This window comes from Delphinus delphis, chromosome 14 (assembly GCF_949987515.2).
Source record: "Delphinus delphis chromosome 14, mDelDel1.2, whole genome shotgun sequence".
Taxonomy (NCBI): domain Eukaryota; kingdom Metazoa; phylum Chordata; class Mammalia; order Artiodactyla; family Delphinidae; genus Delphinus; species Delphinus delphis.
This window is the reverse complement of record NC_082696.1, coordinates 42,376,491-42,397,595: the sequence shown is the minus strand read 5'-3', so window position 1 is coordinate 42,397,595 and position 21,105 is coordinate 42,376,491. Positions and strand designations below refer to the sequence as shown.

At 37.9% G+C, this 21,105-nt stretch overlaps 1 long non-coding RNA gene and 1 pseudogene across 1 annotated transcript; both read left to right on the top strand.

Annotated features, from left to right (window-relative positions):
• The first annotated feature begins 5,536 nt into the window (after nucleotides 1–5,536).
• On the top strand, nucleotides 5,537–9,297 carry LOC132436958 (tropomodulin-3 pseudogene; annotated as a pseudogene).
• An 8,890-nt stretch (nucleotides 9,298–18,187) lies between these two features.
• LOC132436961 (uncharacterized) lies at nucleotides 18,188–20,842 on the top strand. Its single transcript, XR_009521938.1, has 3 exons — nucleotides 18,188–18,727; nucleotides 20,017–20,137; nucleotides 20,763–20,842. It is a non-coding gene; the product is annotated as an uncharacterized lncRNA (long non-coding RNA).
• Nucleotides 20,843–21,105: the final 263 nt, after the last annotated feature.

Here is a 21,105-nt window from a genome sequence, read left to right as displayed (position 1 = left end):
CCTTATTGTTTGTCTTGTTGATGTGGAAAAGGAAAATCAAAAATAACAGACCAAGTATTTTCTGTTATTTGAACATTTGCCTCTAAGATGTCTTATTTTGTGTGAAAACCGTGTTGATACTTTATGATCTCCAGATCTCAGAAGGGATATTTTTAATGAACAGAGAAGCAAGCATTATGGTGCTGAGTGACAATTACTTAGCAATGATTTTCAGCTTTTTTATAATTTTTAAACAAACTTTTTAAATAGGTGTAGATTTACAGAAAATTACACAGGTAGTGCAGAGTTCCCATATAATTCTCACCCAGTTCCCCCTGCCATTAACATCTCACATTAGTGTAGTACGTTTGTCACTATTAATGAACCAATGTTTATATATTATTATCAGCTAAAGTAGATACATACTTTATTCAGAATTCCTTAATTTTCCCTGATGTCCTTATTTTATTCCAGAATCTAATTCAGGATACTACATTATATGTAATCATCCTGTCTCCTTAGGCTACTATTGGACATTTGTTTCAGGTAATAGGAACTAAGATGAATGAGCCCTCAGTGGGTGGATTTATATTAATTGGGCTAGAAGTTGGGCTGTGTTCTTGTTTGCTGTTGCTACAGGTGTGAGAGCCTTAACATTTCTTTAGTGCCCTTGTTTTTGTCTTCCTTCCTGACTCGAGGCTTCCCTAAGTCCTCACCTTCAGAGACAGTCTGTGTCTTGCAGTTCTTTCAGCTGCAATCAGTCCACTGATATTAAACTGGAGCCCTGTTGGTGTTGTGATGAAGCGTGGAAGTGAAATAGCATTCTATAATCCTGTGACTAAATCTCAGTCTTTTACTGGGCTGTGACCTTCCCAAATATTTCTTAGTGATATAATCCCCCCATCCCACCCCCCCGCTTCCTACTCCCTTTACTCGCTGCAGTATTGCCAATTTATTTCCCTGAAACTCTGATCTCTATTGACTGTGCTTTTCCCCCTTTGGTGAGTCCATTCAACAAATACTTGTTTAGCTTCTACTATGTTCCAGCCACTACTTTGTCACTGGGGGAGTGATCTAGTGTTGAGGAAAAGAATTGATTTTGCAGGAGAAATTAAGGATAATATCTGGAATGATGTCCTTGATTAGGAGATAAGAGGATGTGACCGAGTTCACAAGTGGAGTGGCTGGCTTAGACGGTAGCTTGTACACATAGGAGCTTGTGACAGGAAAGAAGACAATAACTTGGCCCAGATGCAAGTAGGTTGGTTGATTTGGCTTCATAAGGGACTGAAGCCAGGAAAGTCATCAGAAACAGGCAGCTAATTCCTCTCTCTCTCTCTGATTCTTGGGCTTCATGATTTCTCGTAACTCTTCCTGTTTGCTTCATTCTCCATTCTCTTTGAAGTCTGATATCCAGTACTTAAGTAGGGATATGATAGGAAATGGCTCTGCCACAGTTCTCTCAGGTCATCAACTTAAGAGCTTAGAGTTGCTGAGTCTCAATTACAAACTTCTGGAAGAGAGAACTACACAATTTTCCCATCTGAGGTTAGGGGTCTACCACTGTTTCAGTTATTTACAGCCAGTAAGTTGCCCCACTGCTCACTTTGCGGGGATTGTGAAGACCAGCTCTCTGAGAAGCAGATGTGAGCAGCTTCTGTAAGGGGGTGTGGATTTGGGGAGGAAATGATTTCAATTTCTAGCTCTGTGTGTGTGTGTGTGTGTGTGTGTGTGTGGGTGTGTGTGTGTATAAAACATCTAAAGTTAATCTGTACATTTCATCAAACATCCTTAAAAATACCATATAGCTCTGCTCAAGTGCATTTAGAATTTGATTTTGGAATTAAGAACCCAAGAAGAAGGAAATTGTATTTTAAATTATTGTTTGAATTATTAATTCATAGTTTAAATTATCATAGTTTAAGTTACTGGTGTACATTTATTCTCTTACTAAATTTGAATCCCTTACTCAAAAATATAGTTGAATACATATTGTCAGGCAAATTCTACAGTGCAGGCCTGAACCTTGGCCCTGAATGTGCTGAAGCGATTCCTTTTCTGCTTCTAGACCTTTCATCATTACCTGCCCACCCCCAGTTTTTTAAAAGCTAGCCTTTCACTCCAGATGGAATCTGTTGTTATGCTTGATGACCACTTAAGACAAAAGTGAATGCTTCTTTGTCCTAACACTTGATAACACTGGCTGAATTATTTAGAGAGTTGGACACTGTTGGAATTATTAACCCAAAAAAGTCCTGTCCCTTTGGGAAAAAGCTAAATTGCATAAGAAGTAAAATCCCATAGGAAAAAATTCTATTTTGGATTTATGAACTAATATTTCTTTAATTATAAAGTATTGCAATTTCACTATCTATCCAGAAAGAAATGTTTGGTAAGTTTAGAAAACTGCTTTCATTTGATAAGAGCCTTAAATGTGAACAAAAGTGGAGAAATAGATAACTTTTTTCCTGTCAGTGCATTTTATTGGCACATGCGGCGTCCAATTGTTCCCCAGTATCGATCCTCCCTTTCTCCCTTAGTGACAGAGTCCCCAGTTTTTATCTAGGCCCAGGCAATAGGAATAAAGACTGCAGTTTCCGGTTCTCACCCCTTGTAGCTGGATAGGATAATAAATAAGTTCCTGTATAAAAACTTCCAAGAAATTTCCTTAAAAGGAGCATTTGTCCCCTTCTTTACCTCTTCTTTTTTCCCCACTGGCCAGAATTTGGACGCGATGGCCAAGCAGCAATATTGGATCATGAAATAGAAGACACAAATTGAAGAGGCAGAGCAGCAAATTAAAGGCATGTGGGTCTCTAACACTTCTGAGCTTTCACCCTTGCCCAGACCGCTTTGTTCCTGTATCACCTCTCCATCGCTACAGTAATACTGAGTAAGAAACGTTCACAAAACTTCAACGGCGTACGGCAATACCTATTTCTTACACGTATGTGGGATTCAGCTGATCTGACGCTGGACTCCCTTCTGGGGGTCAGTGGAGGGTTGGCTGATCTAGATTGGTTTCAGGTGGGGCAATTTATGACTCAGCTTTGCTCCATCTGCCTTTCTTCCTCCAGCAGAGCACCTGGAGCACATCCTTGTAGTGTAATGATAGAGGCACAAGAGAGCCAGTGGAAACATGCAAGGTCCTTGAAGGTTTAAACTTGGAACTAGAACACCAGCACTTCTGCCTCATTCTGTCAGCCAAAGCAAGTCAAAAGACCAGCCCAGATTCAAGGAAGTGGATTCCACCTCTTTAGTGAGAGGAACTGCAAGTTACACAGCAAAGGGGATGATAGAGGAAAGAGTGGAGAATAGGGGCTACTTCTACAATCTTTCACCTTTCAGACTTTCTTTTTTATGCAAGAGACAAACTTCTGTCTTGTTGAAGCTTCTGTAATTTAGTTTCCTTTCATTTCGTTTTTGTTGTAGGTAGCTGACCCTAATCCTAATTGATTTATTGAGTTTCCACTGGAATGTGAACTTCATGAGGTCAGAGATTCTCTTTTCAAAATCACTGCTTGTGCCCACAGAATGGAATCATAGTTCCATAGTAGGAATTCAATACTTTTTGATAGAATAGATAAATGATATGCAATTAAGCTTAATATTTTAGAAAAGAACACCTTTGTAGAAAGAACATAAACATGAAGGGTGGTGACAAACAAACAAAAAACCAGGATTATGAATAGCTTTAGAACCCAATTAGACTGCTATACAATAACTATATTTTGAAATGCTGATGTATCTTAAAATAATTTGGTGACTGTGGCAGATACCGTAATTTGGCTCACTGGGCTCCCATGGCAATCCCTCAGGCTGTATTGGCACCATTGTTTATACGTTCTTTGATCTTTGTCTGGGAGTGCTTCAGGGTTGCTGGAGAAGTTTTCAGACCCCAGAAATAATATTTAATCTTGAAATGCCTTGTCAAAATAAAACCTTTTTCTGACCCAACAAACATTTTTTTGAAGCACAACTTCCTGTTGGAATGAAAGTTTCAATATTTAGGACCCACAGAGAGAGGTTTTTAAAATATTATTCCAGAGTGACAAACTAAAGATGTGATTACAAACATAGACATAAGATTTGGCTTATTTAGGTAAATTAAAGAAACTACCTTACTTTTAAAAATACCTGTTATTTAATAGAAATTCAAGAGATCCAAATTTTCATTCTACTTCTGAAACAAACTAAGCCTGTGATTTTGAGAAGAGGGAGAGAAAAGAACTTTGTAAAAAATGAGTCCCTGGGCTCCAATATTTTTCCAAATACCTTATTATGCTATTTCTAGTCACTTAAAATTCCTCTCTCTCTGAGTCCTTCACCTTCTAATTAGGTTGTTGGATCTGGCCAAGGAATCTTAACTGAGATCCATGCATGAGATTCAGGGCGGCTCTGAGAATTCCCTAACACCGCACATACTCACATACTATATTTGAGTATACGTGTATGTGCAGTATTCTGTGGGAGATGGACAAGAGCGTCCATCAGGTTCTCAAAGGGATTCAGATCCTGAAAAATAAAAAATCAATTCACTTAGGACAAATGGGGGTATGTGTGTCCCTGGGAGTAGACAAATCCAGGGGGTACGTGGGGCATGGAAAGCTCTAAGGACATATATTTGTGTTCCTCGATTTCCTTGTATATTATGTGCTAAACTGTAACTGCCTGAGAAAGTACAAGTCAGAAAGCCGCTGTGATGGAGGCTGAGTCTCCACCATCTCCTCCTTCATAACCTCCATTCCTCATTTCACAAAAGAAATGTTTACTTCCAGTTCTCTCATACACCCTCCACAGGGCCAAACACAGGGATATTTCATAATATTAGCGTTGGGGTTAAGAAAGTAAATGACTTTAATAACTGGATAACAATTCCTTTGTTCTTTTCATGGTTTGCTTTCAATCAAATTGAAAGAAGACTTACATTGTTAGCTGATACATCCTTACATTTTTAATGATTGGTCCCAATAATTTTCTCTATTGTGTATTTCTTTCTCTATTTAATTAATTTCCACTCTTCTCTCTATTATTTCTCTTCATTTTTCATTGGGTTTAATATGCTGTTGTTTTTCTAACTTCTTGGGATAAGTATTTTAATATTTTAACCACCATAAAATTGGGTGACGTTGCTCTAGTAAAATGGTTTTCATTCTCATATACTTATTTATACAAACAACTTAATCAGTGCTAACATCCATGGAAATGAAAAATGACAGCAAATTTCATTCTAAATGTCTCATTCTAGCAAAAAAATATTTCTATATTTTGATCATTTAGAGCAAGGGTCAGCAGATTATAGCACATGGGCCAAATCTGGCCCATCACCTGTTTTTATAAATAAAGTTTTACTGGAACACAGCCATCTCTGTGGTTTACATATTATCTCTGGCTGCTTTCAAGCTCCAAACACACAGTTGAGTAGTTATGACAAAGACCAAATGGCCCTCAAGCCTAAAATTTCCTATCTGGTCCCTTTACAGAAAATGTTTGCTAACCCCTTACTTAGAGCCTAATGGTTATATAAAAATGAAACAATTAAATATAGATGCATATATATGTGTGTGTGTAGTGTTGAGAAGTAAGGTAGGATGATGAATAAAATACTATGAAGCATGAAATATTTTAGTATAAAATTTTGTGGAGGAACTCCCAGGATGCCCCGCGACCAGGGAGTGCGCACGCGCATAGGCGGCGGAGTGGAACCAGGGCCGTCGAGTTGGGGGAGCTGCCGGCGGTGTTTCAGACAACTCCTTGGGAGGCGACAGCAGGCAGACGGGCGGGTACTGGGAACTGAGCGGCAGGCCGTCCCTGTGGGTCTGTGAAGGAGGTCGGTGGCCCTAGTGGGCTCCAGTCAGCTTTAAGAAAAAAAAATAAGAAGTCACTTCCGACTGTACTGAATAGCAAAAATTAAGTGACTGCAAACCATGGCACTATCGTTCCGGAAGGACTTAGAAAAGTACAAGGATGTTGATGAAGATGAACTCCTTGGGAATCTATCAGAAATAGAACTGAAACAACTGGAAACTGTGCTGGATGATCTTGACCCTGAGAATGCCCTTCTGCCTGCAGGGTTCCGGCAGAAGAACCAGACATCAAAGTCTGCCACAGGGCCATTTGATAGAGAACACCTCCTTTCATATCTGGAGAAGGAAGCTTTGGAGCATAAGGACAGGGAAGACTATGTGCCTTACACTGGAGAAAAAAAAGGGAAAATATTTATCCCTAAGCAGAAACCTGTACAGACTTTTACAAAAGAAAAAGTATCTCTTGATCCAGAACTAGAAGAAGCTTTGACAAGTGCTTCTGATACAGAATTGTGTGATCTCGCAGCTATTCTTGGGATGCACAATTTGATAACGAATACACAGTTCTGCAATATAGTGGGAAGTAGTAATGGTGTCGACCAAGAACATTTTTCAAATGTGGTAAAAGGTGAAAAGATTCTTCCAGTATTTGATGAGCCCCCAAATCCAACCAATGTTGAAGAGAGTTTACAGAGAATTAAAGAAAATGATGTTCGTCTTGTTGAAGTTAATTTGAATAACATAAAGAATATCCCAATTCCAACCCTAAAAGATTTTGCAAAGGCTTTGGAAACCAACACACATGTGAAATATTTCAGTCTTGCAGCCACCCGAAGCAATGACCCCGTTGCTGTTGCTTTTGCAGAGATGCTAAGAGTGAACAAAAATTTGAAGAGCTTAAATATGGAGTCCAACTTTATTACAGGAGCTGGGATTCTAGAACTGATTGATGCTTTGAGAGATAATGAAACCCTGGCTGAGCTGAAAATCGACAATCAGAGGCAGCAGTTGGGGACGGCTGTAGAATTGGAAATGGCCAAGATGCTTGAGGAAAATACCAATATCCTTAAATTTGGGTATCAGTTTACGCAGCAGGGACCCCGAACCAGGGCAGCTAATGCTATAACAAAAAATAATGACTTAGTTCGCAAGAGACGAGTTGAAGGAGACCACCAGTAAGTCTGCCAACATGTAATCTTTGGAAGACTTCGAAAGTTTGCCAAGGGCCCGTGTTGTGATATCAGATGTAAAATTTTCCTCGGGAGAAGGGAAAAGACTGGAAATTCTTTTTTTTTTTAACTACTTGTTATCTTTTATCTAGTTTAAGTTGTTACCAGTTTCAGATTGTAAATCACTAGTAGGTGATATTTTGTATTCTAAAGCATTATTTCTACTTTCTGCTAAAATCAGTTTTAATTTAGCTTAATTAAATGGTTTATGATGAGTCTTGGGTTAAAAAAATACAATTATAAAAAAGTTTAGGAAGTCATTTATGTAGAGTAATATGAACATTCTAAGGACCAATCTTTTTTTAAGTCAGAAAGGGACATTGCTGATGTCAGAATTGTTGTTGCACCTTTTAGGTACAAGGAACTTCAAAGCTTTCCTTATTCCAAGGCAAGGAGACTTTTCCAAGTTTCAGAACACATGAACTTGGCAAGAGTATGGTTTCTGCTTCTATCAAGAAAGCACAAAATGCCAGCATTTTAAAACAGATGACTCAAAACCTGGTCATCTGTTTTGGAGTCAAAGCAGATCTCTAGGAGAGAGGAAGCAGTCTCCTATGCATTCCATGGCACTGCACCTGTCCAAGGTGTCTCAGCAACACCTACAGTTTTTTTCAACAAAGTCATCAGCTTAGCCAGGTTACACACTTTGTTTAAAAGTATAGTTAGGTCTAAGTTCGTTACTGTTTTTCATTGCAATAATGTGGGCATTATTAAATTTTTGTGAAAGCTCATAGTAAAAAAAAAGCATCTGAGTAGGAAAGCTATTTTTTTCTTCCCTGTAAAAGGCATATAGCCAGCTCTCAGTTATTTAGGGTAAAAGCAAAAAGAAAGCTGTTTTTAAACACATGAAATCAAAGTTAATAAATGGTGGAGATTAAGTCTGAGGAGCATGCAAAACGGTCCTTTAAATTGATGGTTACTGATGGTAAATTAGAAACTAGCCTGGGTATAAATTAAGAGCTGCACAGGATAGTGAGACGTTCCTACATGCAACACAGAATTGTCTGAATGGTATAATCACCACTCACTACAGATTTTCCCAACCAATAAGGAAAATGGCTGTTAGATAAATCTGTTTCCTTTCATCTTGTACTTTTTGGTCTACATTGTATAAAAGCAATTTCTCATAACACAAGCTGTCTTCCTATCCTTCAAAGTATTAAGGTGAACAGTTAAACGGTAGTCCTGTGGTGGGAAGACTACTCCAGATCCAATAGTATGATCGATAATTTGGGCCTGCATTCATGTCCTATTTCAGGGCAGCCCCAGAGCAGGAGATGGCAGAGGCGTTACAGCTGCAGACGACAGGGGCAAAGGAGTCTGAGCAGTCCTGGCCTTGACAATTCAGGCCTGGGTGTATCCCTTACAGGGAGATTTTTCTAAAGGAGGAATCTCCTTCCAGAATAGGGGAGAGGTCTTTTGTTAATTTTTTTAAACTTCTTGAAATTGAATTATAAAATGTCTGCTCCTTTGTCTTGGGTTGGACAGTTTATCTAATGAGCTAGGCAACTCCTTGCATGCTACAGTAATAAGCCTTCTTAACAGGCAAAAGCTTTCCTCATGAGGACTGAGTGTGTGTTTTTTTGGAATCAGTATCCATTGTTTGAAAGGGGCCAAAGACTGGCTTTGCACTGTACTGCTATTCCCTTTCAGTTATAGGGTGCTGGAGGTTTTTCGAAGTTAGCAAGTCAAGCTCACTCTCGCTCGCTCTCTCCCTCTCTCCTTTCATAAATGACTTTGGAAATGCACTTGGTTTTAGAGACTGCACAGTTCCAGCAGGGTGGGGAGTCAGCATGGAGCAGCTGTGCAGAGCTACCAGTACACTTTTAGCAAGGCTTCCTTGCTTGCCCTGCCCTGTAAGTCAGTCAGTAAATTGCTAAGTATGTTACCCTTTCCTCCCCAAAGCTTTTTTTTAAATATAGGTAGGTGGGCCCCACCTAAAATTGTGTGTTATACTTGGGGTAATATCTTTTCCACTTATTATTTATCAAAGTATGAAGAAGTTGAGTGATTTCCTTGTACCATTCCAGTTCTGAGCTACAATAGTTCATTATATAATTGAAGAAAAGATTTCTTAATAAATAAGGGTGAACATTGATCTGATTAAATGCAGAAAATCTTTCAAGAATTGTAATGACAAGGGAGAAAACTGATGTTTACTTTGATCTTTAAAAATCTGGCACCTCTTACCCTTTTAGTAACTTTCAGTATTTCTGTATTTATCTAAAATTTTTTATAACAGATTGGAGTTGTGAAATACTCTTGATTTTTAAACCAAAGATTTTCTAAGACTTTAAGTTTTTATAGTGTAACCAATGTAAACTTATCTGGTTACCTAAGCAAAGACTATTCTTTGCATTTTTAAATTGCTGTTTTTTAAAAAGCTTTTAATTTCCCATTTTATAAAATTTTATATTCATATTGGAAGTTCTAATTTTTCCAGTTTGCATGAAATTGTATGTATTAAAAAATCAGTATTAATAATATTGATATTATTAAAATGGATTTTGGTGCTGTACACTTGGAGCTAAAGCCTAGTAGAAGTCTAATTCATAGGTGAAATACATTTTCTAACAGTGCGGTGCCTGTCGTTTAAAAGACCAAATAAACATTTTGTGTTTAAGAAATTAGCAGATTGTTAGAGATCTTAAGGAGAATTACATCTTGATAGTTAAATTGCAGATTCTCGTATTTGAATGAAATAATCCATATACTTGCTTTGTACAGTAGGTGTCCTCTGGAAAAGTTACATGTATAGAGCTTTGTATATTGTTTTTCCGTTGACAGCATCTGATATTTTTTCATTTAAAAAGGGGAGTCCATGGTATACTGAAAATTATAAAAGAAAAAATGTTTTGATAAAATGTTAGTCATGTTCTATTGTACATTATATTTAACCCTTGCTACCATTAAAATAAGATTAAATAAAAAAAAATTTTGTGGAGAATGTGAGATTAAAATACAAGTTCAAAGAGGAAAAGAGATTATGCACAATTTTCAACTGTCAAAGAAGAGCTAGTTCATGTATATGTCAATTTCGTCATAAATTGCAATTCTCGTTTAAACACAAACTTGTTTGTAATATGTTAACCTGTGCATATTTTAACATTAATTTCTGTTTCTATTGCTATTACTTCCTTTTTTCTATTCTCTTTGGGTTTAATTTGCTGTTGTTTTTCTACCTTCTTGGGAAAACATTTTAATCATTGATTTTTTTTAACTTTAACTTTGTATCTAATAAATGCGTTGAAGCTATAAATTTTCTTTGAAGCTCTAGTTGGTATCCACAAATTTTGGTATGTAATATTTCGTGATCTTTGGATTACAAACATTTTTCAGAAGTGCGTTGCTTAATTTCCAAGCATTTGGGAGATTTTTTTTTGTTATTGATTTCTAGTTTAATTACAGTGTCCAGGAAACATATTATGATTGATTTCCGTTATTTGACATATTTTATGCCCCAACATATAGTCAATCTTGGTAAATGTGTCACCTGCATGTGAGAAGCACATGGAATGTACGGTTTGACCTGACAGCTCTCTTGTCCTTCCCCAGCTCCCTCGCTATGTCCCCTCACAGGCCTTGACCTAATGCATCTCTTGCGTGGCTACTCCAGTCTGGGCATCTGCTTTTAGAGGACCCGGACTAACACAAACCCACTTACCCCCTACTGCTTTTTGTGCTATCGTTGCAATGTATTTACTTGCACATATGTTTTTTTTTAATTGAAGTATAGTTGATTTACAATATTGTTCGCACATATGTTTAAAATCCCATAAGACATTATTGTTTTTGCTTTTTTGCGGTACGCGGGCCTCTCACCGTTGTGGCCTCTCCCGTTGCGGAGCACAGGCTCCGGACACACAGGCTCAGCGGCCATGGCTCACGGGCCCAGCCGCTCCGCGGCATGTGGGATCTTCCCGGACCGGGGCACGAACCCGTGTCCCCTGCATCGGCAGGCGGACCCTCAACCACTGCGCCACCAGGGAAGCCCGACATTATTGTTTTTTGTAGTCAATATTCATTTGCATTTATTTACCCAAAAACTTATTTTTTAAAAAATTGGTCTTTGTTTCTTCTGGCATTTTCATGGCCCCAGAATCATAGGACTGGAATCATATTTTCTTATGCCTCAAGAATCCCTTCAGGGTTCGTGCCCTGGTCTGGGAGGATCCCGCAAAAAAAAAAAAAAGAAGAATCCCTTTGGTTTTTCCTTTAGTGTTGGTCTCTTTGCTGATAATTTTTTTCCTTTTTTGTTCCTATGAAAATTTGTTTATTTTGTCTTCATTTAAAAAAAGTCTTTGCCAGTGTAAAACGTTAGGTCTTCTGCCAGCATCCGTGAAACTGTGGCAGGCTAACTTGCTAGCTTGCAAGTAGGGTACAACCTCAGACCATTCACAGTTCTTGATCATTACTACCTGAAATTGTATTTTTATTTGCCTACTTGTATATATTATCTGTCTCCTTCTCTAGCATTTAAGTTCTTGGTCTCTTTTCACCCTGTATCTTGAGCACGTAAGACAGTCCTCGATACCTAGCAGACACTCAGAAAATTTGCTGACTGAATAAATAAATAAATGAAAAACTTTTCTTACACCCTTTCCTAGCATAATGTTTCAAAAATCTCTAGAGCCATTTTCCTCATCATATCCTGAAGGCAAACCAAATCTTATTTTCTCAATGCTGCCTAGATCATTTTTCTTCCTGATTAGAATGTTACTTAAAGTCTTATCTCAGCATAGTAATGGTATTCACCATTTCTTCCAAAGCACATTGCTGACACTTGTTCCCATTGTAGGAGTTTAGCATTGTGGGTAATACATAAGAGTATGAAGGGTGATACTAGGACCCCAGAGTAAATTGCTTCTCAGTCTAGTGCTGGCTTTACCCTTTACGAGCAGTGTATCCTTGAACAACTTACTTAACCTTTCCACACCTCAGTTCCTTAATCTTTATAATAGGGATAATGATAATGCCTAATTCATAATATTGTTGCAATTATAAGCAGACACAACATATATAAAGTCCTTAGCAGAGTACTGGGCCTATAATACACTTTGAATAAATGTGAGCTGAGTTTTCTGTGGAATTTGAATATGGTTATTCCTCCCTGTGATGCCAACAGCGCCTTAGCATTAGAACTTTTTGCCAACTTTATTCGCATGCTCTTTGTTCCACGTTGAAGGAAATTACAAAGCCAGTGAACAATAATAGGCTTACAACTGTTAAGCTCTGGGATGGGCCACTAAACTTTCACCCAGCTTTTTGTTTGCTGCAGGTGACCTGAGAACCCTTCTCCAAGGTAAAAGAGGAACGGAAGAGTTGAGCGAATCTTTTGGAAATTCCAGGAAGTTAAAAGAAATGCATTTTGGGTTTTGAGCTGCATTTCTATTTATGGTAGTGGAAATTTCAATGGGTTACCTTGGTCAGAATTTCCCCCTGAATGATGGTCTCAGTGCTCAGCTTTATTAAAATTAGAGAATAACAATATAGTTGAAGTTTCATTTTACAAGATAGGAAGCTGAGACATTGTGGTGAAATGATAAAGATGTCATAATGAAAATGCAAGTCCTGGTTAATGAAAATGCAAGTCCTGGCTGAATATGTGTTCATGAATCTATAGCCCAAGTTTAAACATAAAGACCTGTGCTGAATATGCGAAATTATTATGTTAAGATGTTTAAAAAATCATTATGCTGCTAGATAGGAATGTAACCACATTATTCTGATATAACATTTTATTTATTTTAACTGCAAAGACTACCCGAGAAAAGTTTCTTGCCAAACAGAAATAGTGAAGATGGAGAATGTTTCTTTTGTGAGGTAGCACAGAGACTGAGCAAAGACTCAGATGCTTAGTTCCCAGATGCTGGCAGATAGCAGTCATGCTCATACAAAGTCACAGCTCATCATGAATTCCACATCAACATCAGTGCAAAAGATGGCTAAAAAATAGACTGAGAAGCTGGTGGTTATAGATAGATTTCTAGAAATAGATGAATTTCAGAAAACAGAAACAGAAAAGGCTTGACATTCTCAGATGGTGTTATATTTACAAGTTGCTCTAGCAAATGAAATTGAAAGCTGGTGACAAAGCATTCACCAGAAAATAAAGAAGTAACAGAAACAGTCCCTTGGGTCTGTGATTGAGTATGGCATTTTGCTACATCAGGCAGAAAACTTTCCTTAACTAAGGCTAAACTTAAGGAGTGTGAGACGGGTTGAATAGAAACAGCAGCTTCACAGACACGGCAATTGGTAACCAATGCCCAATGCAGAAATGCATGGGACACATTTTCCTCTAAGCACATCATTATCATCATATCATTACTATCAGCAACCCCCGTGTGCATGCCAGTTGGACCACACACCACGCATTCTGGTGTGTTTGGACAGTACTGGTTTGCACAAACACGCATTGTTCTCATGACCCTGACTGTTAAGAGTTCACGTTCACTCTCACACATGTCCTGGTGTGGATGATAAACTATATGGTCGCTCTGTGCATGGTACATTATTAAGCATTTGGAGGCTAATCCAAGAAAAGCTGTGGCCCCTGGACTTAACAGTACTTATTTTTTCTCCCTTATGGGCACTAAGTGCCCCTGCTGTGTTCTAGAAGAGCAGATGCCGGGTGGGGGGTGGGGTTTGGGGGGGGCACAGGAGTATCCAGTGTCTCAGCACTTGCAAGGCTTAACAGGTGGGTAAGTTGGTTGAGTTAAATCCTTAACCACCCCCAGAGCCTCTTGGATTTAGGTAAATGCTACACCTCTGCTGAAGATTCTTTAAATTCTGCTGAGTGTGAAGAATATTGTAGCTCAGAGATAGGTTGTGTTCAGTCTTACCGTATTGGAAAGCAACCATGACACAGTGTTTGGCTGGAAGGCTGGCTTCTACGGCACCAAAAATATGACCAGCCCTTTTCTTCATGCTGAGAGGTATAGAGTGAGTTCATTTTTGTTATTATCCTGATGAAAAAGTACAGGTGCTTCCCAAAGCTAAACTTGTAAAGCTACTACTTAAACCTGTTTATGGACTGAGTATCCCTTTGCCACTCATCAGGGAAAGTAACCAGTCAGCTGGGTCTTGAATAGAGTTTATTGTTTGGGGATGTTTTAAGTTCCCAAACTATCACACTGAAAATAAAGTTGGGCTTATCCTTTTAAATGAGTAATCTATTCCTTGTACACATTTGAGATAAAAGATTGAAGATTTAAAATCTAAGCAGGATGGTAGATTCTTAAGTAGTGCCTGATTCCAAAGACAGTCAAAGTATAAAATATAGATTTGTTTCTCAAAATTAATTCTCACACCTCTATGAAGAAAGGAACAGATACTAACATACCTGATCTCTGTAAAATAAGAAAGAGGTATTACTAACTCTGTTTAGTTGAGAGGAAACAAAAAGTGTGGTTTCAAAGATGTACATGTCCATGGTGAAATGATGATGTTTTGTTGAGCATTACATTAAGGAAAATGGATAAAAACAATTAAAACTTTACCTATGGTGATGATGAGAATGGTATACATTGATATCAGGAGCTCAGAGCCAAAGCTAAGAAGGAGGATTAAAGAATTTTCTGGCAAATTTATTCTGAACCTCATTCTTGAAATATCTTGGGTATTGGTCAACTGAAAATAGTTAGCCAGAGTCATTTATCAATAGGAATCATTTATTTTTCATCTAAAATACACATCAGTTTTATGATTTGTGACTTTAGCGCTTTTCTAAGAAATCCTTCTCTGTTATAAGGTCATAAAGATATTTTCCCTTTATTTTTCTAAAATGTTTTAAGTTTTATTCTCATTTAGATTTTTAATTCATCTGAATTTTATTTTTCTAAGTGGTACGAGGAGGGGATCTAAAGTACTTTTTTGGATAGCCTTCATCCAAACATCTCTTGCTTTGGATATAAGCCTGTCTTTTCCTTGAGAGCTCGTGAATGTCTATCAGATAATAAGATCTCACATATGCATGGGTATGTTTCTGGCTCTCGATTCTGTTCCACTGAACTATTTGAGCCTACCTGTGCTGATACTATGCAGTACTTCATATTAAATCTCGACTATCCAGCAAAGCAATTAGTCTTTTCTTGTACTTCTTCAAAATTATTTTGGCTATTCTTGGAAAATATTTACAGAGTTCTGACAAACTTTTTGAACTTTGACTGTAATTGAATTTAATATAAAGTAGAATCTGGCATACTAAAATCTTTTAACTACTGATTATTCCCTCCACAAACATGCTATATATTTCCATTTATTCAGATCTTATTTTATGTCTTTCAATAAAATTTTACAACTTTCCCATAATGACCTTGTATATCGTTTGTTAAATTCATTTCTTGATACTTTATCCTTTTTCTTCTCTTACCATCCTGTCTGGGACCCTTACTATAATATTGAATTTCAGTGTTGACAGTGGGATTTCTTGTTTTGTTTTTGAATTTAAAATGAATCCTTTTAAAGATTCACTATTAAGTGTAAGATTTACTCTGTGGTAGAGATCTTTTACTGGATTAATAATCGTTCTGTTCTTAATTTTTATTTAAATCATAAACATGTTGAATTTTATCAAGTACTTTTTTGCATCAATTAGTATCACCAAACATTTTCTTCTTTAATTTGTAATTGTGGCAAATAATTCTAATTTCTAGGTCAAAAAGTTGTAGGTGAGGCTTGTCTTTTGTAAATTGTGTATAACAAGATTTTAAAAGATTTCTGTATGACTGCTTCCTTACTTTCTGGTACTTCAAGATGCTTCAAGTTCATCTTATATTTTCCCTGCTCCAGCCCTAGAAGCAGCCATTTCTTCAAGGGTCCCTGGTTCTCTTTAATGGAGAATGGTATTTAGAAAGCAAGACTGGGTGCTACGTGTGCTCACTGCTATTGAGGTATTCTAGGCCCTCTCAGTAAACAGAGGTAGAAAGCGTATATATATATATATATATATATATATATATATATATATATATATATATATATATATATATAAATAAAATGTCTATACTGTTCTTTAATTTCTATATTTGTGGTTCTAACTTCATGAAGGTGATGAGAAATTGTACCCAATATCCAGGCACAGATTTTGGTTTTAGTTTCTTGAGGACAAATCTACTCTTCATTACTCAGTGCTGCCAGCCTGCTTTCCATGATAAAAGCCAGTGAGCTGGGCTTCCCTGGTGGCGCAGTGGTTGAGAGTCCGCCTGCCGATGCAGGGGACACGGGTTCGTTCCCCGGTCTGGGAAGATCCCACATGCCGCGGAGCGGCTGGGCGCGTGAGCCATGGCCGCTGAGCCTGTGCGTCCGGAGCCTGTGCTCCACAACGGGAGAGGACACAACAGTAAAAAAAAAAAGCCAGTGAGCAGAGTTTTTCTTTCACTGTTCCATGGATGGACTGAGCTCTTCTTTCTGGCTTTTATCTTTAGGCAGGGAGCTCAGTCCTCACTAAACACAAGGTTTGCAGCCTCAGCTACACACCTCTCTCGGGCACCAGATCCTACCCCCTTACCTCATGTCTCCTGACACTCTTCAGGACTATTTAGCTTTTGTCACCCCTTCAATTTTAAATTTCTTCATATTTTCTGGTATCTGTGGGCATCTTTTGCTTACTTTGGAACTCTAGTAACTATAAGAAAAATATTTGATTTATTTTATCTAGCATTTTTATGTATTTGTGTTTATGTGTGTGTATCTACACATTAGCTTCATACACTGTATTGAATAGAAATTCTGTCTATTCACAGCTAAGGAAACAAACACCAAAAAGTTTGCGTGACCCAAGGTTACAGAGCGAGTTGGTAAGAAAACTGTGTGCATGCCCTTTTCTGGTATTTCCACTTTACTTTCCTGCTCTTGTGGTAACTGCAATTGTTTCAGAAAGTTTAAGCCTTTTCATATACGACTTTTCCTTTTCAAAAACGAATTCAGCTCTAAAAACTTCCAGAGTTCTACACTGTGATCAACTGCCCTTGAAATGTTGCCATAGAACTGATAGAGGAGAACAGAAGATCACAATAGACTTAGAACGGATTCCCCTTCATTTCCGGCAATCTGAAGTGTATTTAATTTACCAGCCTAATTCTGGAAGAGAATAGTACTTGGCATCCACAAATACCTCTAAACTTGCAGAATATTAATTCAAATATTAGCCATATACACACTCATCAGTTTGTTGGGATTTACAAAGACAGTATTTATAGCTCATCCTCTCATGTAAGAAATATTCAAAATGATTAGATTAAAATATCTAGATTTAAAGATGTAGGTCAAATTCTGGACTTCCTCTTGCTAAGGAAGAGAGGTTGGACATATCAAAATGGGAGTAGATGTTTGTTTTATGGCTCAGAGTTTGGAAGAAGAAAATTATCAAAATGCTCTCATTCCATTATGCCTTGTCTATTCTTCATTCTTGCATAGTCTTTGTAACAGTTGGTTGCCTATTTGTGGTTGTTTCATTACCCTTAAAAAGTAATAAGACTAAAAAAAAAAAGTAATAATCCTGAGAAATTGTTTACCTAACAGAATATTCTCAAAATTAAAGCTCTTTACTGACAGAATGAATCATATAAAATAAGTTAACATTGTAAATTTAATTCTAATTTTTTCTGAGAAACTAGTAAAGACAAAACAAACACAAACACAACAGCCTCCTTCTGCATTGTAACCACACTTTTCCATTGAAGCCAGATGAATTTTAGATATAAAATGTGGCTGATACTACATTGCTCATATTATTTTTAAGCAAAAGAAATGACTCTATCAAAAATGCATCCTAAATAATTCACCACTGAGATGTGAGAATCACTTAACTAGATTCTTTCCTTAACTCTGACATCTACATTAATGATGTCTAATGTTGATTAAAATTCAAGGATCAGTTATAGTTGGGTAAACCACAAAAGTTACTTTTTAAGCCCAAATTCTCCAAATTTTTGTAGTAAATATTACATGTAATGGAGCTTTGGTATCTACTTGTGGACTGCTCAAAAGTAAATATCTTAAATTAGAAACATACCTGTGTAGTTTGTGGGAAATTATTAAACCCTTTACAAATATGTATTATAATACAGTCACTTCAATTGATTTATTCTAAGAATCAAAGTGCGGTGTACAGCCAGGAGATTTTTTATTCATGGTCATTTGTTATGTCTAAACATCACAGTCTGGAGATAAAAGAATTCATTGTGTGTCAATATTTGTAGAATCTAAACTTTTTTTTTTTTTTTTTTTTGCGGTACGCGGGCCTCTCACTGTTGTGGCCTCTCCCGTTGCAGAGCACAGGCTCCGGACGCACAGGCTCAGCGGCCATGGCTCACGGGCCCAGCCGCTCTGCCGCATGTGGGATCTTCCCGGACCGGGGCACGAACCCGTGTCCCCTGCATCGGCAGGCGGACTCTCAACCACTGCACCACCAGGGAAGCCCGAATCTAAACATTTCAACTCATCTACATAGTCTGGCAAATATTAATGAAAATTGCTATTGGACCTGATATAGTTGTTCTCTTTCTAGGAAAAACTCACGTAATTATGGAAGAGAGAGACCTCAAGTGCAAGATTCTTGGCTGTCATTGACTATAAGTTTTTTCTGTCTTTTCTATGAAAAGAGAAGGAGATATAAGTTAAATGAAGTATTAATTTACGTTAGTTGTTCCAAAGATGCTTATCCAATAATCTCTGAGAAATAATTTGGAGGCCCAAGAACTGTATTTGGTAAATTAATATATTAAATTATCTCTCTGGAGCGTCATGGAATTCCAGTGGTTCAGATTATTTCCTTTACTTTGAGACTGAGGCGGCTTAGGTCCATGGATCTACTATTGAGAAGAGAGAGCCTTCTTTTCTGCTTTCATGCCTGCAGCAATTTATCGGTTCTTTACGTTCACATCTTTTCTGGAAAGAGCAAACCCATATGCTGTACAATCACTCTCTGTTCTAACAGTACACTCTTTTCCATTTTGATTCCCTCTTACCTGCTTTCAGAAATGTTTACAGCAGTTTATTAGAAAATAGCATCCATGGCCACAGCAGCCACCATTGTGAACAGGTCACTTTCCCTGGGCGTTTTCCGCTCTAGTGGGTCCACATGTGGTACCTGAGGTGATGCTGAACCGACAGCATCTTGGCACACAGGGCAGACTGTACACACTACCCAGAGCCTCGCACAGGGACCTGCTTTAGTGTTATTTTGCAGACACAAAATGTAATGTCCTTCAAAATAAAGGGGCAAAGTATTTCCATTGTTCTCTTTTACTCTTTGCCTTCTTTTGGTTCTCCCACATACGTGTATTTTCTCTAAGAAAAGAGGTAGCCATTTGATGCTTTGATTAATCCCGTAAGTCCCAACTGGGCTTCACTGAACAAAAAGCCTTTTCAAGAGGACAGTGGGAACATTTTTCATTACTATTTCTGAAGAAAAAGAAAACTAACATAACAACATAATAGAGTGGTGTTTCTATAGCATTAAAGGTCTATGCATCTCTTTTACCCATTTCTTTCTGGAAGTTCTGAAAGCAGAATTTCTACTCCTGGTAGGGAGAAAACGATGTGTGTGTGTGTGTGTGTGTGTGTGTGTGTTAAGTAAAATGAAACAGTTAAATAATTGGAGAAAAATTAAGCCTCTTTTCATCCTCCCCACTCCCCTTTCCCTAAACATGTCCAGGCCAACCAACTGTGCTGAACACTCCAAGTGCATTTCCATAACCATCTCATTAGGCAGCAGAGCCAACACCTGGTTAAGCTCTTTTGTCAACCGGCAGGCATTTAGTACTTGAAAGAAATCCGTTTGAAAAGATTTGACTTTTCCCTCTTAAAAAATACCCCAATTATCTTTAAAATGATGGCACATTAGCAATTACAATTGTCCTCCCCCAATGGAATCCCTCCTGTCTCCTCTACAGGAACAGCGCTTTGTCTGCATTTGATTGGACTGCTCTAATGAGGTGGTCCTCCCACTGTCGCTTAGTTAGGCAACTGATCTCTGGCTTATCTATGTTTTCTAGGCTTTCTTGGCAAGTAAACAATGGTGACCTAGGAAGGAGCTTGACACTTCGACAAGATGATCACACTCTTTGATACTGGTGAAGCCCCACAGGGGAGAAAGCATATTTTATCTTTTGTGAAGTAAGCGGTGGCTGGGAGTGAGATCTTTAGATAGACTGATGCTCATTTATGGTATTTAGTGGACAGTAGCAGGGTTGCTAAACACCCTGCAGAATGTGGGACAGTCTTACAAAAGGAAGAACTGTCCCATCTAGATGTTACAAGTGTCCCTGGAGAAAAACCCTGGGTCTAGTGTATACTGAGAAAGGAAGAATGTCTTAAGTCGTTCCCGAGTTTCCCATCTGGCAGTTGCTCGCTGTGTCATATGAAGCCCCTGTTAGTCCCAGTTGCACCATGGGCTACTAGTTACCTTGCTTCTAGTCACTTTCTGACATTCCTGGACACGGTCCCTGTCAAAGAATGTTTCTCCCTCTCCCTGGAACCAGTGTGAGGACCGACTCCACAGTGCCTCTCTGCTCCGCAATTCCACCAAGTTTTTATCTGATTCTACTGGGGTTTTGGCATAACCAAAGAAAAAGACATTGTGAATAGGAAAATGTTTAAAACTTTATACTAAATATGACTTTCTCCATAGTATAAGGGGGAAAAAAGGGATGGAGTTAGTGATCTTGCTAACCCATTCTTAAGTCTGAGATGCTCCATTAGAACACCCTCTTAATCTCTGCCATGTGAATCCATTTTTCAGAAACTTTGTGCTCTACCCATGGAATTATCTTGCTTCAGGATCCGTCACCTTCCTCAGCAGCATGTTTTCTGAAGTCTGGGTAAGCCTATCTAGAATTTTACATACATACACAAACACACACACACACACACATATACATACTTACATATATACACATACATATATACACATATATATGTCTATAGTGTAGAACAGTGACAGTGTTGTGTAGTATATGTTGTATATCTAATATATATAGTATATAAAATGTATACAGCATATGCTATACTACATATACTATTCTAAGTACATATATGTGTGTCTGTGTGTATGACATATACTAGAAGTTTAATCAAGGCTCATT